Source organism: Lonchura striata, chromosome 1 (genome assembly GCF_046129695.1).
Source record: "Lonchura striata isolate bLonStr1 chromosome 1, bLonStr1.mat, whole genome shotgun sequence".
Classification (NCBI taxonomy): Eukaryota; Metazoa; Chordata; class Aves; order Passeriformes; family Estrildidae; genus Lonchura; species Lonchura striata.
The window spans coordinates 71,319,569-71,333,388 of record NC_134603.1 but is presented as its reverse complement, the minus strand read 5'-3'; the positions used below and the strand labels follow the sequence as shown (position 1 = coordinate 71,333,388).

Sequence of the window (13,820 nt, the reverse complement as noted above, 5' to 3'; positions counted from 1 at the left end):
AATGGGAAAGACCTGCCTATGTTATAAAACCAGTAAGCTTGTCCCAACCAGTCTAACAAACACAGGAAAAAATCATGATTAATATCTCTTTCAGTCTCCTTCAGAGTCTCTCTCCCTCAGCTTTCCCCTGGTGACAGTTGCAGCATTTCTTCCTGGAATCCTGGCGACCAAACACTGGTGTTGGCTCTTTGGGCCAATGAGAAATCCTACCTCTGTTTGGTATCATGTAATCCTTATTGGGAATGAAAGACTAACAAGGTGGGTGAATCTATTCAGAAACAGCAAAATTAAATGCTTGTTTAACCCTACTCCTAAACCTACAAGGCAGAAGAAAGGCTTAAAACAGTAAAAAGGAATTTAATTATTAGTCAATTCTAATTGTAACCTCAGTTTTTCTCTGTAATTATTTGTTTGTTTTTTTTTTTTTCTCCAGCTAATTTCCCGTTGTGAATTATCTGTGTTCCTCTGGGGTCTCTTAATCTATATGTCTCCTTTCTTGCCTGATAGTACTTGCTGACTCTGAGCTGTCTGTGGTTTCCCAATTGTCTGTCTGGCTTTAGATTAGCAGGTCTTCAATATTTTCAGAAGGGTTTCCATTCTGGGGCTTAGCCATGAAAAGGATAAATCATTCCCTGCTTTACTGGAGATTGATACGGTATACTTTCCAGTAATCATCCCCTTTCTTTTTAATCTGGAATAGGCCTATGGCTTCTGTTACTTGCTCTTCACTGGTTTTTCACTTCTTTTGTCATGGGAAAACACTTGGGCATACATTCTGTATTGATGAAAAGAAGCTTTCTGAAAATAGTGGCGTTCATTTTAAACATGATGGTCACAGGACCTTCAGGGTAGGGAGGAAACTATTAGAAGTCTGGGAGAAATCACTGAAAGACAATTATAGGAAGGTTTAAAACTGGATGGAAACTACAACCTGATAATTTTTTAGGCTAGATGAGAACTTTGATGATAACAAAAAGGTGAATTCTGTATCTAAGTGAGCTGCAGTAAGCAGTGTAAGAGAATCTGGGATTATTTCATAAAATGTTAGCATATTTTACAATTTCTTGAATAAAGTATTTTGATTTTTTCTTTTAGAATAACTTACATTTTGGTTTTCAAAATGTACCTCAGAAACACATCCTTTCCTTTTTTATTTGGAGGGTGCTTCAAAATATAGGATGTTAATTTCATTATTCCTTGTGAGAAGTTGAAAGTTCAGACTTTGGGATCAATTTCGCTCAAAGTCCTGGCTACAGATAGAATGATGCTTCTGTTTGACAGGTCCATAACCTTGAGGCAGCGAACCTGTTTATTGCCTGGGATGAGGACAAGGCACAGCAAAGGTTTAAACAGAAACAACAGAGTAATCTGATTCCTGGACTGGTGCTATGTCAGTGGAGACAGGTGGATGACACTTCAATGCAGTCATTGCAGTGCCAAGGTACTTGAGCACCAGAAAATGAATACTGAAACCCAAAGCATTCATTATTAACGTGAAGTAGCTTTTTTTTTTTCTTCCCTGCCAATGTCATGGTTTAGGAATGGTACTTCCCAATTCGGTGCCACCACTGAGACTGCCCAAACCATGTACCACTTATTGCTTCCCAGTTTTCTCCTCCCCCTTCCCACTGTGGCAGGTTGAAGTTGAGAACTGGAGGTACAAAAGCAAAGATCACAGGTTGAATAACATTTTGCTGGAAACAGCAATGAGACAACAGCAACAAAAGTAATGGGAGAGGGTATAAGAAAAGAACTGATTCACATGAATAAACCTCCCAAAAATGGATAATACCAGATGGCTCCCTTCATCGCATTTTCTTGACCATGAGGACTCCCTTCTCCCTGGAAGACAGTCCCTGTCCCCTGCACCTGATTATGACTGATGTGGTATAAAATAACCTCCATGTCCCTTCCCAGCTAGAATGAAACATTACCCCTATCCTGGGTTAATCCCCAAAGGTAGTGTACCTGGATTTTATAATGAATCAGCTGAAAATGGCAAGTATAAATGGATGTTTATGGAAGACCATGAAAGGAGCAAGCTGCTGCTAACTGAACTCAAAAGACATAAAAATGAATTCTAAAAAAGGTGAAAGATGGAGCTGGTAACCCAGGAGAAGTGTGGAGTAGTTGTCTGATCTTTCAGGGATAGACTTAGGAGAGCCAAGATTGACCTTGAGTTACTTTCTGGGAAGGGCTGTTAAGAGCAACTAAAGATTCTACAAGCACCTCAGCAGCAAAATGGAGACTGGGGCAATTGTGGTCCCACTGCTGAATGGGCACAGGGAACTGGCAAAAAATTACATGGAAAAGGCCAAGGCACTCAGTGCTGCCTTTTTTTGCCAGTAAGACCAGACCTCATGAATCTCTGGCTCCAGGACCCATGGGAAGCTCTGATCTCTTCTTTCACTCCTGTGTTTTCTTTTGTCCTTAGGGGCAGCATCCAGTGTATCTCACCCCTCATCCTTTCTTCCTCCCTGGGTTGCAAACAACAATCTGTTCCAACCAGATCTAAATGTCAGCAGTGGATGTGTATTACATTTCCCTGACTTTTCCTAGCAGGAGTGGCAAACTAAAAAAGGACGATGTTGTTAGCAAGAATGTGTTTGTTGCACTGGCACCATCATGAACACAGAGTGTAGCCAGGCAACAGGAAAACAGGGCTTTCATTTATCAGAGAGGACAGAGAGCAATCTCTAGACGTTCTTCCTTCTGCTTTGAATCAGGAAAAGCAATTTGCAAAAGAATATGTGCAGAACATGCAAAATCTTGCACAAGGGAAATTTCTGTAGCAAGAAATATTCAGAAGTGGGGGTAACATGGGTAGAAACACATACTCAGATTCAGGTAACAAGATTATGAATGCGGACTTGCAACCTGCCTAGAACAGAACAGATCATAAGTCACTGGAAAAGTGCTTTCAGTGTAAAATAAATAACATATGAGTGAAGAAAACGCAGTATACACTGCTTGAATTTAGATGTTATCATAAAAACAGAATGCATTTTGGGTGGAATCTAGATTTAAGACAGGATTTTGATTCTTGACTTTATTATTTTATTTTGGAAAAAAACCAAAACTTGGTCCATATTTTATAAGCATTTCATATGATTTCCCTTGCTGTGGAACAACTTTAGTGATATTAATTATAAATGATGCTTTATTTTCTTTCATTTTTGCATAAATTCATTTTAAAAAGCATCAAAATATATAATTTTTATGAACATTTATTTCTAATCTTTCATAAATTAAGATAAATAGTGGGTGGTGTCTCTCTTTTTGGAATCAATTAGAAGGTTGTATCAATATTGGGTCAGACCATACCTGCTGTACTGTCTTGTCTCCAGCCTGCAGCAGGTGGCTGCGAAAAGCCTAAACTTGTAATGATAATTCCTTTGAGAATTTTCTCAGCCATTGGAATCCAGGAGCTTCCTGAGGTGAAGGTAGGGTCCTGGATGAGTTGATATCCAGTCAGCTCCTAAGCTGTTACATAGGATTTGCAAAGTGGGGTAACCACAGGAACAAAATCACACCATTCAGTGACAGAAATTTTAATAATAATTAAACAATTTTCTCTGTTTGATTAGGTTTTATACCACAAAATAGAATAATGTACTGCCAGCAGGGCAGATTTAATCAAGACCTCACTTCCCTGAGGGATATTTTCATATCAATTTTACCCTTTGACATTTAACTCATTTTTTGTATCTTTGTTGTTTTATGGAAGACAGTTCTGCAGCTCATAATGGGAATGAAGAACTTCTGGGGTTTAAATGCTTAAATATTCTTTATAATTCAAAGAACAGTGAATACAGTTTAAATTCACTGTTAAAATCAGTGAACAATATTCTCTTTACACCTTTCTCATAATGGTATGACTGTCTATTATCTCTCTCCTCAGATGTTTTTTTTTGCTGAGCCTAAGGAATCAGTCTATTTAATCCTACACTGTAAAGAAAACACAAAAACCTGGAAGTCTTTTGTCCCCTTTCTATGAATCTTTGCTCGTTCTACTTTCAGATTTGAAATTATGGGTTAGGACTGAAATGCAAAAAAGTGTTCAAAAAAAGGGAGTAAATGGGTTTATTCCATGGTACAAGGATGTTTTCTAGTGTTTTGTACATCTTATAATTTGTTATAATTTTTTTTTTATTATTGTAATGCAAGATCTTATTTTTCAATAGTAATGTTCAGTTCAGAGCTCATCAATAAATACATGAAAAGAAATATTTTATCTATTTAAGGTATTTTTTGCCTGGTGTTTTATTAAAATCGCAAATTAAACTCAATATAGAAAACTAGCCATTCAGATTTATAAGGGCTTCCTAGAACTCTGTGCAGTCAGTTCTTTGCTAATCTCAATAACTTGGTGACCTTAGCAAATATCGTTGCATAACTGTTCACTCCCTTTTCTGCATCACCTAAGGATATGTTCAGCATTTATGAGTTCTGCTGTAGATTACTGTGTATCTCAAGTACTCACATCCTTCCTGCTGAAAATTAACCAAATACCTGCCCACTTACTTTTTAACCTCTTTATCCATTGAAGAACCTTTCCTCATGCCCTGATTTCCTTGAAGAAGTTCTTAAAGGTCCTTTGGTAACAGAACTTGTCCAATACATATTGCAAATCCAAACAGAATAGAACTTCTGGATATCCTTTGATCATACTTTGTCCATATCCATATCTGTTTTTCTAGTAATTTTCTTAGGATTTTATTTCATTCTAGATGCAGGACTTGGCCTTTATTGTACTTAATGTGTCAGCATATTTCCCTGGTCTGTTGAGGTGCCTCTGAAAAAACAGAGCTTTTTGGGCTCTCCAGCATTTTGATCTCTCATATCCTCTGACTATTTTGTAATTTATGTAGCTGCTGAGAATGTTTCCCATTGCCTGGGAAAGATACTCAATGGCAAAGATACTGCTAAAGGTAGGGTAAAACAGCGGGCACTTTTCTCATCAAAGAAGGCAATCATGTTGGTAAGAGGTGATTTTTCCTTGTCTGATCCATGCTGGTTGATTCCTTGCAAATTTGCTAGAGAGTGATTTTGCAATGTCCTCAGTCCACTCCTTCAGTGCACTAAGGTGCTGATCTGGTCCCATGGACTTGTACTAACTTGTAAAGTTAGTTTAGTTATATTCAGTTTAGCTGTCTCCTTACTCTGATCTTCCTCTACATTTAGTAATGCTTTGCTTCCACAGGCTTTGCCAGTAGGCTCAGAGATACTGCTCTGGACAATTTACACCCAGCAGTCAGGGTGGTTGAATTCACACACCAGACCTTGCATCTTTGTTCCCTCTTTATGATACAATTTTTGATAATTTGCTTAATACAGACATCAGCGCTGATGGTTTCTTGGATCTTCCTGGACCCCATTTTAGAAATAATTTAAATAATTTTAGTATTAATTTTCTGTTTCCCAGATCTCAAGTACCAAAGCATTTGTAAGCTGAAGGTCATACACTGTTTAATAGTTCAGCACTTTCCTCTCTAATTGAGTTTTAATATTCTTGAACAACTAATCATGCTGAAAATGTGTTGCTTTTCATTTTATCTGTATTCTTTAACCTCTTGTAACAACACTGTGGTTTAGGATGAGAGTTTTTAATCAGCAGCCTTGCATATTCTGGGATGAGAACTTCCTTGAGTTCTGCCATGATGAACTTGGGCAGGGGGAGAATTAAGAGGTTTTTTTTTTCATGTGGCTTTATCTTAATGGCTTATTTGATCTTTTATTGCTTCTTTGAACTGTCAAGATTCCCGCTTTTTATGTGTTTGAAGGACTTACTCGTAATATTTATGACTTTTTAAAATTATTCTTCAGTACTTTGTTTTCTTTATTTTGACACTGCTTTAGTTTTTAGAAAGATGCTTACTTCCTTTTGTTAACTACTTCTGTTCTGTTATTAATCTGTTCCAAGTTGCCCTTTGCTTCAGTTTTTTTTTTTTTTGTTTGTTTGTTTATTTGTTTGGGTTTTTTTTAAAGGTAGTGTTTCCGTGTCTCGAGCTAGGTCTCCTTAAATTCATGCTACTCTGACGAAAGTTAAGAGCTGCTTTTTCGCTCTTCAGCCTTATGTTAAATTTCTTCATAAAAACCTTGATTTGTATCTAACTATTTACTCTTGCTGCCAGGCTATAGTGTTATGGCTGTCCAGATCTCACAAGCGTAGCTGAAGTCTGCCATTCCTACTGTATTCTTTGGCCTCATAGCACTCTTTACAATATGCCTTTGGGGAAACTACCTTTTGCTCTGGAGAGGATGCCTATCTATGTACCCAAGTCTCTTCTTAGCAGACCACTGGAGAGAGGTTTTCCATTTTACTTTTCTGCTTCTATCCGTATTTTCTTTCAATAATTAACTTTGAAGATCATGTATAGCAGGAATATGGATCACTCTAAATGTGTCTCAGCTCACATGATTATTAAATCTCTAACTTCATTGTGTTGGTGTCTTTGTTCCCATACACATTAGTCTAAGTAGACAGAACCCAACATTAGATCATTTTCCTCTCCTTCTGCTCTCTCACCTGCTATGATATCACTGGATGATCTTTCTTGGGCATAGTACTGTAATGGAGTGTTCCTGGAGGTAATCTCATCACATTCCTATATATCTTTATTTAGTTCCTCAAACAGTTTAGTGCCCTCCCTATCCCTTTGTAGGTGTTCAGAGCGAAGCCAACTGCAGCATGTAATTTTCTCAGCAAAGACCAAAGGATGCATGTTCTGCTCACTAGGGCACATACTCATGTGTAGTAATGAGATACTTTGCCAAAATATAGCACATTTACTTTGACTGCTACTGATATTAGCTAGTGCCCTCTCTTCATCCACTCTTCTTCCACTTGTGGTGTTTAGGTTGAGAATCATGCAATGTGAGAAAAGAAGTCAAAAATTGTGTTAACTTCTTTTGCTAAGATACAAAAGAAATTCCCTCTGTACTCCCTGTGCAGCAAAATACATTTGCCTCTTGTGTGCAGAAAGAAGCCAACCTGATGACATTTTTGGTTTGCTCCGTGTTGTTTTGATTTATCCAAGTGCATGTTGCAGTTTGGAACTGAATCAGATTAGCATTTGTGGAGAACTGACCTCCTAAAATAGACAAAACTTTGATAAAAAATGTTATTGTGGTGGCAGCAGTGGGAGGGATTTCCAAGCATGCATTTTAAGTATGTTCAGGCTGCTACCAAATCATAATTGTTATCTGTTCTCTGCCTTGCATCACATCTGCATTAACCACCCCACCCTCCCCCTGCCCCAGGATTCTTAAGATACCAGTTTCTCTTCATTAAACCAAGAACAAGAGCCAAATGATTGAGATTCCTGCTTGGTTTATCACATTTGGAAAATTGGCATCCTTTTCACAGTAAGACATGACAAGCTACATCTATGCTAGAAAAATAATGTGTGTTAAAAATAACTTTCAGCTAGCACATCAAACGTGATTTTTAGATGGAAATTAAAAACATTTATTGCAAATGCATGACTCGCTTTATAGAGACAAGTTTGTGGCTTTTTATGCTAGGATTGCTGTATATTAGAAATTGTTCCTGTGAATATTAGGAAGCCTTTGTGGGCTTATGGGCTGGTTAAGTAAAACATGCTAATATAATTAACAAATTTGGTGAGTTTTTTCCACTATAGAGGAGTTCATGGGAATGTGTAGAAGGAAGGAATTTAAGTGTAGGAGTAAGGCATTAATTCCCAACTGCCATTAATCCAATGCAGCACTTCGTTGCGAGAGGATTTGTGACAGTGGATTAAGAGATGAAAACTAGCAAAGAAATCCATATGTCTTCCTCTCGCTCTTCCTTTTATTCCATACTGGTATGATATAGCTTTTATTGTGCATCACTTTTAGTTTAGGTGCTTTCATAATCTGTTAATGGAGCTGTGTTTAGTTCCAGCTGTAAGGGGGGCAGTTGCTGCTCTACAATGAGGCATACAGCCATCTCATTTTGTGATATACCTTTTTTCTTGTATCATTGACTCATATGTTTCAATATTGCTATTACTGGTTTTACTGTTACTGTTGTTACTACTTCTAGAAGTTTATCTTTTAAAGAATGCATAATATTCTTGCCAAAGGCACTTTTTTAATGTGCAGAAGAATTTATTTTGAACAATTGAGTTTTCTTGCCTGAGGACATCAGCCATCCCTACAAAATTATTGAGATGTCATTTAATTGTCCCAGAAAACTAAGCAAAAAAAAAAATACAAGATCCAGCTCACGTACATTCAAAATTTTTATTCTGTTGTGCTGCTCTGTCTAATAACTTCGTAAAATCAGAAGTTTTTAACAGTCATGCACAGAATACAACATCTCAAAAAGCTGCCTATGACATTATCTTATTTTCACTCTTTGTGATTGTGTGTGTGGAATTTAGGAACAGATTTTTTTTGCAAATAAAACAATTAAAAAATTTAATTTTTCAGTACACCATTTTTAAAAAAGAAAAAAATATTTTGCTCATATTTTCCTCTCTAATAGTGGGAGGTTTCAGTCTGAATGGAGGAGGTCTCAGAAAGTTGGAAAGGACCAAGAAGAGTAAGAAACAGATGATTTTACTAAAGATGTATTGATTGCTCATAAAAATATGATGTGTGTTCTTGGATATTCTCCATTTTCACTCTGATCCAATCATTTGTGTAAGAATAGGAAGAGGCATACATTTTTGGAAGAAAGATTACAATTGAAAGAAGGGATAAAGTGTCCATCAGAATCAATCCTTTTAAGAGCTAAAGTGTCTGGCAGAACATTTTTTTTACCCTCAAACTGATTTCTGACAAATGGAGAGCATTGTGAATGAAGATATTCACATTGGATTTTAGGTGATTTGAAGACAACAGCATTCAAACTATTACCAAAAAAGTGCAAAATGGAAGTAAAAATGGGCTAACATATATATACTAATTTAATTTTAAAATCACATAATTTTTATATACATGTATGTAATGCATTTCTGTAATTTACACAACCGTATAATAATTTCAATTTGGAATGATATGACATTCAAATTTTTAAGGTGTTTTGTTTCTTCTGTTTCTCAGTGGAGTGGCTGGTCCTCGCTTGCATAAAACTCATATATTTGCCTCATCTCACTGTAGTATAGACTTTGTGGGATTAATGGGAAGTGTTTTATAACAGAACTGCAACTTTTGAAATAATTTTGTCTTAAAAGAAGAGTCTTTAGCTATGAATATTGTATGGAGTAGGAAAAATTGTGAGGAGGGCAGAGTGACAGGTTATGGCTCCCTATTCCCTAAATCCCTGAGCTGCTGGTGAGGAGGAGGCAGAGTCCAGAGTGAAGGGATGAATTTGTTCCTATGAAAAGCTGGTTGTGGTGGGACAGTGTTTCAGCTATGTCTGTTTCTGACCATCAGACTCTATTCTTAATTGTCAATAAAATGAATTAATGAGAAAGAAGCTGGGTGGGCATCTGGCAGCCAGCCAAGCTGCCTACATTCTGGCATCCTTTCTAAATGTACACACATTCCAATTTCTGTCCTGTCTTCCCTCTGCTTTTTCCAGAAATTGACAGATTAAGATTAATATTGAAAATATCCAAATTCAAAGCACCACATTTAACACAGAATATCAATAGTCTGGATTAATATAGCCAAAAAATGTGCTATTTCTAGGAACACAGGTAGGAAGGAAGGCATTGTGTTTATCCAGTCTTAATCTTAGTCTTATGTTGATGTGAAATTTCTATTGCATTTGAGGAAAAGGCTATGTAGGTTCTCAAGTCACAGTTAACATCCAGGCAAAAAGGAAGTCTCTGCTCAGGCTTTACTTGCCATACAGGGTAAGCAAGGGGCTTTACTTGCCATACAGAGTAAGCAAGGTTTTTGTTGTTTTGGTTTTGAGCTGGTTTCTTTTTTGTTTTGTTTGTAGGCTGTTGTTGTGTTGTTTTTTTTTTTTGTTGTTGTTGTTGTTTGTGAGGGTAATTTTTTTTTTTTTAATTATTTTTGTTTACTTTTTACTTTGGTTGTTGGTTTTGGTTTTTTTGGTTTTTTTTTGTGGGTTTTTTTTTTTTTTTTTGGTCAGTTGATCTTGCTTGCGTTTTTTTAGCAGAAATAAAGGTTGTCTTTTATTTTTCTCCCCAGGAATACTGGGATATATTATTTTTTATATACCTTGCATAGGTATATAAAAATATAAAAATAGAAATTTAATAGAAAATAGAAAATTTTTCTTAAAATAGAAAATGAATTTTGATTATTTAAATTTTTTTGACTTTGTAGTTTTGTAGAGGTGCTCTCAAAGCAGCCTGATCTGAGTTTCAAACCCATTTTACAATTCATAATAAAAGCTAAAATGAGTGAACTTTGGTCTAATTCTTAAGTTCTTCAGTGTTTCAGACATATGCTAAGGGGGTTTACTGTTCTAAACTACTGTGTGGCTGCCCCTTTTCTGTAGTGGATATTAAGAATGTTTACAATTTCTCACCTTTCTTCTGTTCTTCTTAGACAAAAATTGCTTTGATTTTGGAGTGTTTTGCTATAGTAAAAGCTCTGGGATTTGTAGCATTGACTACAAAAGATTTTCAGCAGAAAAAGCGCAGGAAAATTTTTAAGAAATAATTCCTAGTAATAGATTTTGTAAGTTTCTGTTTATAATTATGAACTAACTTCCAATATAAACCACTGTTAAAGAGATAAGAGCTATAACATACCCATCAGGGGACCAGTTGTTAATAAGGTGTAATTTGAAAGGGGAAAGCTGATGATATCTGCAAAAGGAAATAAGAATGCTCCAAGGCTGCATAGAAGTGCCTTATTACCAGATGCACTGGGCATTCTGTTAAATGAGTTTTATTTATCATGTTTTTATAGTTACTTTCACTGAGCTTTCAGCGACATAGGAAGAAAAATACCAAAGTACAATATTGTTCTTCTACTGCAGAAGTCAAAGAGTTTCTAAATCAAGAAATATGGAAAAGAGGCTACAGGTGTAGATGAATATTACACAGCTCTTTTGGAAATAAATTTTTCAGTTGGCCTCCCTGTGTGAGGTATTTACTAAAATTTCTGTGTGTCACTGAAATTTAGGAGATACTTTTCTCAATACTTGAAAGGATCTGAATCTAAAAGTTGTGCAGTTTCCTACAAGTCTACAAGGCCAACAGGGAGGGAAATAGGAGGAGAAAAGTTGCAGATTAATTATTAGTATATGATGATTGTTTTAGTGACTGCTTTCCTAAGATTCCTTGTCCATGCTGAATGAAGTAAACACCTTTATATGTTACAGGGGGATGTTTCCCCTATAAGCAGCTGTTCCAATGTCCCTGCAAAAGTGGCCAATTTGGATCTGAATGTTTGTCTTTTAGAAATTGAATAGAAATCACCCACCCTTTTAATGTTGCTGTTACAAGGTTTCTAGATGTCACTGACCTCCACTAATGAATAAATTGAATTATGTTCAACAGAAAACCTAGAGGTGCAAAGTTCTGTGTGCCATTGACAATGCTCCAGACTGTTCACTTGTGTCAAAACAAGAGAGAAGGGCACTTAGATTCAGGCTTTTTCACAGCCTCACTGATATCTCACATCTTCATGATGAAGTTGTGATTTAGAGTTAGATTCTGGGCCCCCTGGTTCCCACTCCTCCTTCCATTGCAGTTGGAGTGCACAGTGTTCCCATGAAGAAACTTTCATATTCTGAGCAGATATCCTCCTTAGTCCCGTGGCTCCTGTTTGTCTCTCTCACCCTTGATTTCTGTATAACTTAGCAGTTCAGTTACGCTCCAGTGATTTTCCTATTAGCTATAGGTTCAAGATTTCTGATTTTAATAAGCATCTTTTATATTTTATGTCTAATGAGAATTTTTCTCAGCCTGCTGGGGTTCTTTTGTCCAACTCCACAGCTCATGATATTATCTATATATTGATGACACTGACTTATGGGCCACTCTACTTTTTATTCTTCTTCATATCCTTGCTATTTTGTTTCTCATGTTATTTTAGTATTTTTCAAATTAAAGCAAATTATTTTAAAGTAAACATAGCAAAAATTGAAATTTCCTTATTCCATCTTTCCCTTGGTGAAATGTCAATTGTGCTGTCATCAACTGTGTTGCCAAGTCTTTGGAAATTTTAATTGGTTTTTTCCTTAGTGTGTTCAATTTCGCCCAGTCCACTTTTTAGATGTCTTACATATTTATGTGTCATCCTTGAATGGGAAAAAGAAAACTTAATCTTGACTTTCACAATCACATTTCTGGGCAATTAATTTAACCAGAAGGATGTAGAATTTGTGTCTCTGCTGTTGAAACATGTATTTTTTTCACTAGCTTTTCACTGGACAAGCTACATGAATTGGTGACTCTTCTATTTTTTTGTCAATAGCATTCTGCTTTCTCTGTTCTTTCATCTATCTAAAATCTTCTTATCTGATTTTTTTGCATATTTAATGGAAAAAATATGTATTTTGAAATTCTTTTAACAGATTTTGTCTCTTTGCTGTCTTGTGGGACACTGTTTTTAAGTTAACTTTAAAAATATTTTTATTATTTTAAATAACAATTGTTGTAAGGCATAATATTTTCTCTAGAACTGTAGATGGGTATTACTGTTGACAGAATCAAGCCTGTCATCCCTAAAGCTTAATGACAAAGATATTTAAATAAACAATACAACCAAGACAAAATTGTGATGAGGTTGTTCTTGTCTTCCTAATGTGACATTATGTACAAAATCATATGCAAACATAGGGAAATACTTTTTTTTTTGGTAGTCTTAGGTATTCAGTATGACTTAGAAGGTGTTAATAAATTACATCCGCCAGTGTATCTTTCAGGTTCATCTGAGGTTTTTTCAGCTCATACCTGGAAGCTGTAATGCAGCTATCTTTGACATCTCAGGGGAAGGCTATAGTATGTTGGCCGTGTCAGGAAGGTTTTTGATTTGCATGGAGCACTCTGAAATGCCATGCCTTCCTTGGCTGCCTGTGGCTGAAAGTTGAGGGGCAAGGATTGTTGGACACCCCAAATCAGCATGGCTGTCTTGATCAGCAAGTGAGCATCAGGCAGGATTGCCCACATTCCTGTCCACATTCCACATTGCTGTTTCTTCCTTTAAATTTCCATACAACTTACTAGCAATGAGCAGGTGTACAGGAAAAAAGCTCCAAACTTCTGCCTGTCTGTGCTCAAGGTCCAAACCGACATGTTGTGGCACTCCAGTACCAGAGGACTCTTCTCACCACTTACTTTGTTGTTAACCTTAAGGGCTTGCGAAGTATGAAATTATATTGAATTCCTTTCATTTCATTGGAATAAAGAGATTCCTGACATATCAAGACCTAAAAGTTTAAAACACTGTTCGTAAAAAGAGTAGCATAAATCAAAATGTTGCTTTCAAAAGGTCTTGGAGCCTACTAAAATCAATATTATTTGCAAAAGAAAACCCCAGGAAACACGTCAAAACTCAATGTGGTAACACATACGATAAATCTTAAAAGATTCATATGTAATTTATTCAAGACATTAAATTTACTATGCGTAGCATAATTTCAGAATGCACATTAAAAATGTGTTGTGAAATCTCATTCCTACCTGCTGAATGGCTGCCAAGTTTGGTAGTGCAAGAGCATTTTGTTGTTTTACCCCTTCAGCGCAATCCTGCATTCAATTTTTAAATGTTCATAAAAACTGTAAAAGACTCAAAATGCCAGATTGGAACAATAAAAACTTTGAAAGTCACAGTGCAACAGTTTTGGGTTTTTTAATAACACTCTGGGAGCAGGATTGAAAATCCTAGTTCCAAACATACTCAAGTTTTGAGTTGCTGGCTTCTAGGTTTGGAATTTCATT

General features: G+C 36.2%; 1 protein-coding gene across 8 annotated transcripts in view; it reads left to right on the top strand.

Annotated features, from left to right (window-relative positions):
• The window catches only part of SEMA5A (semaphorin 5A), a 315,656-nt gene that overhangs the window by 149,094 nt on the left and 152,742 nt on the right, over positions 1-13,820 (top strand). The window lies entirely within an intron of this gene.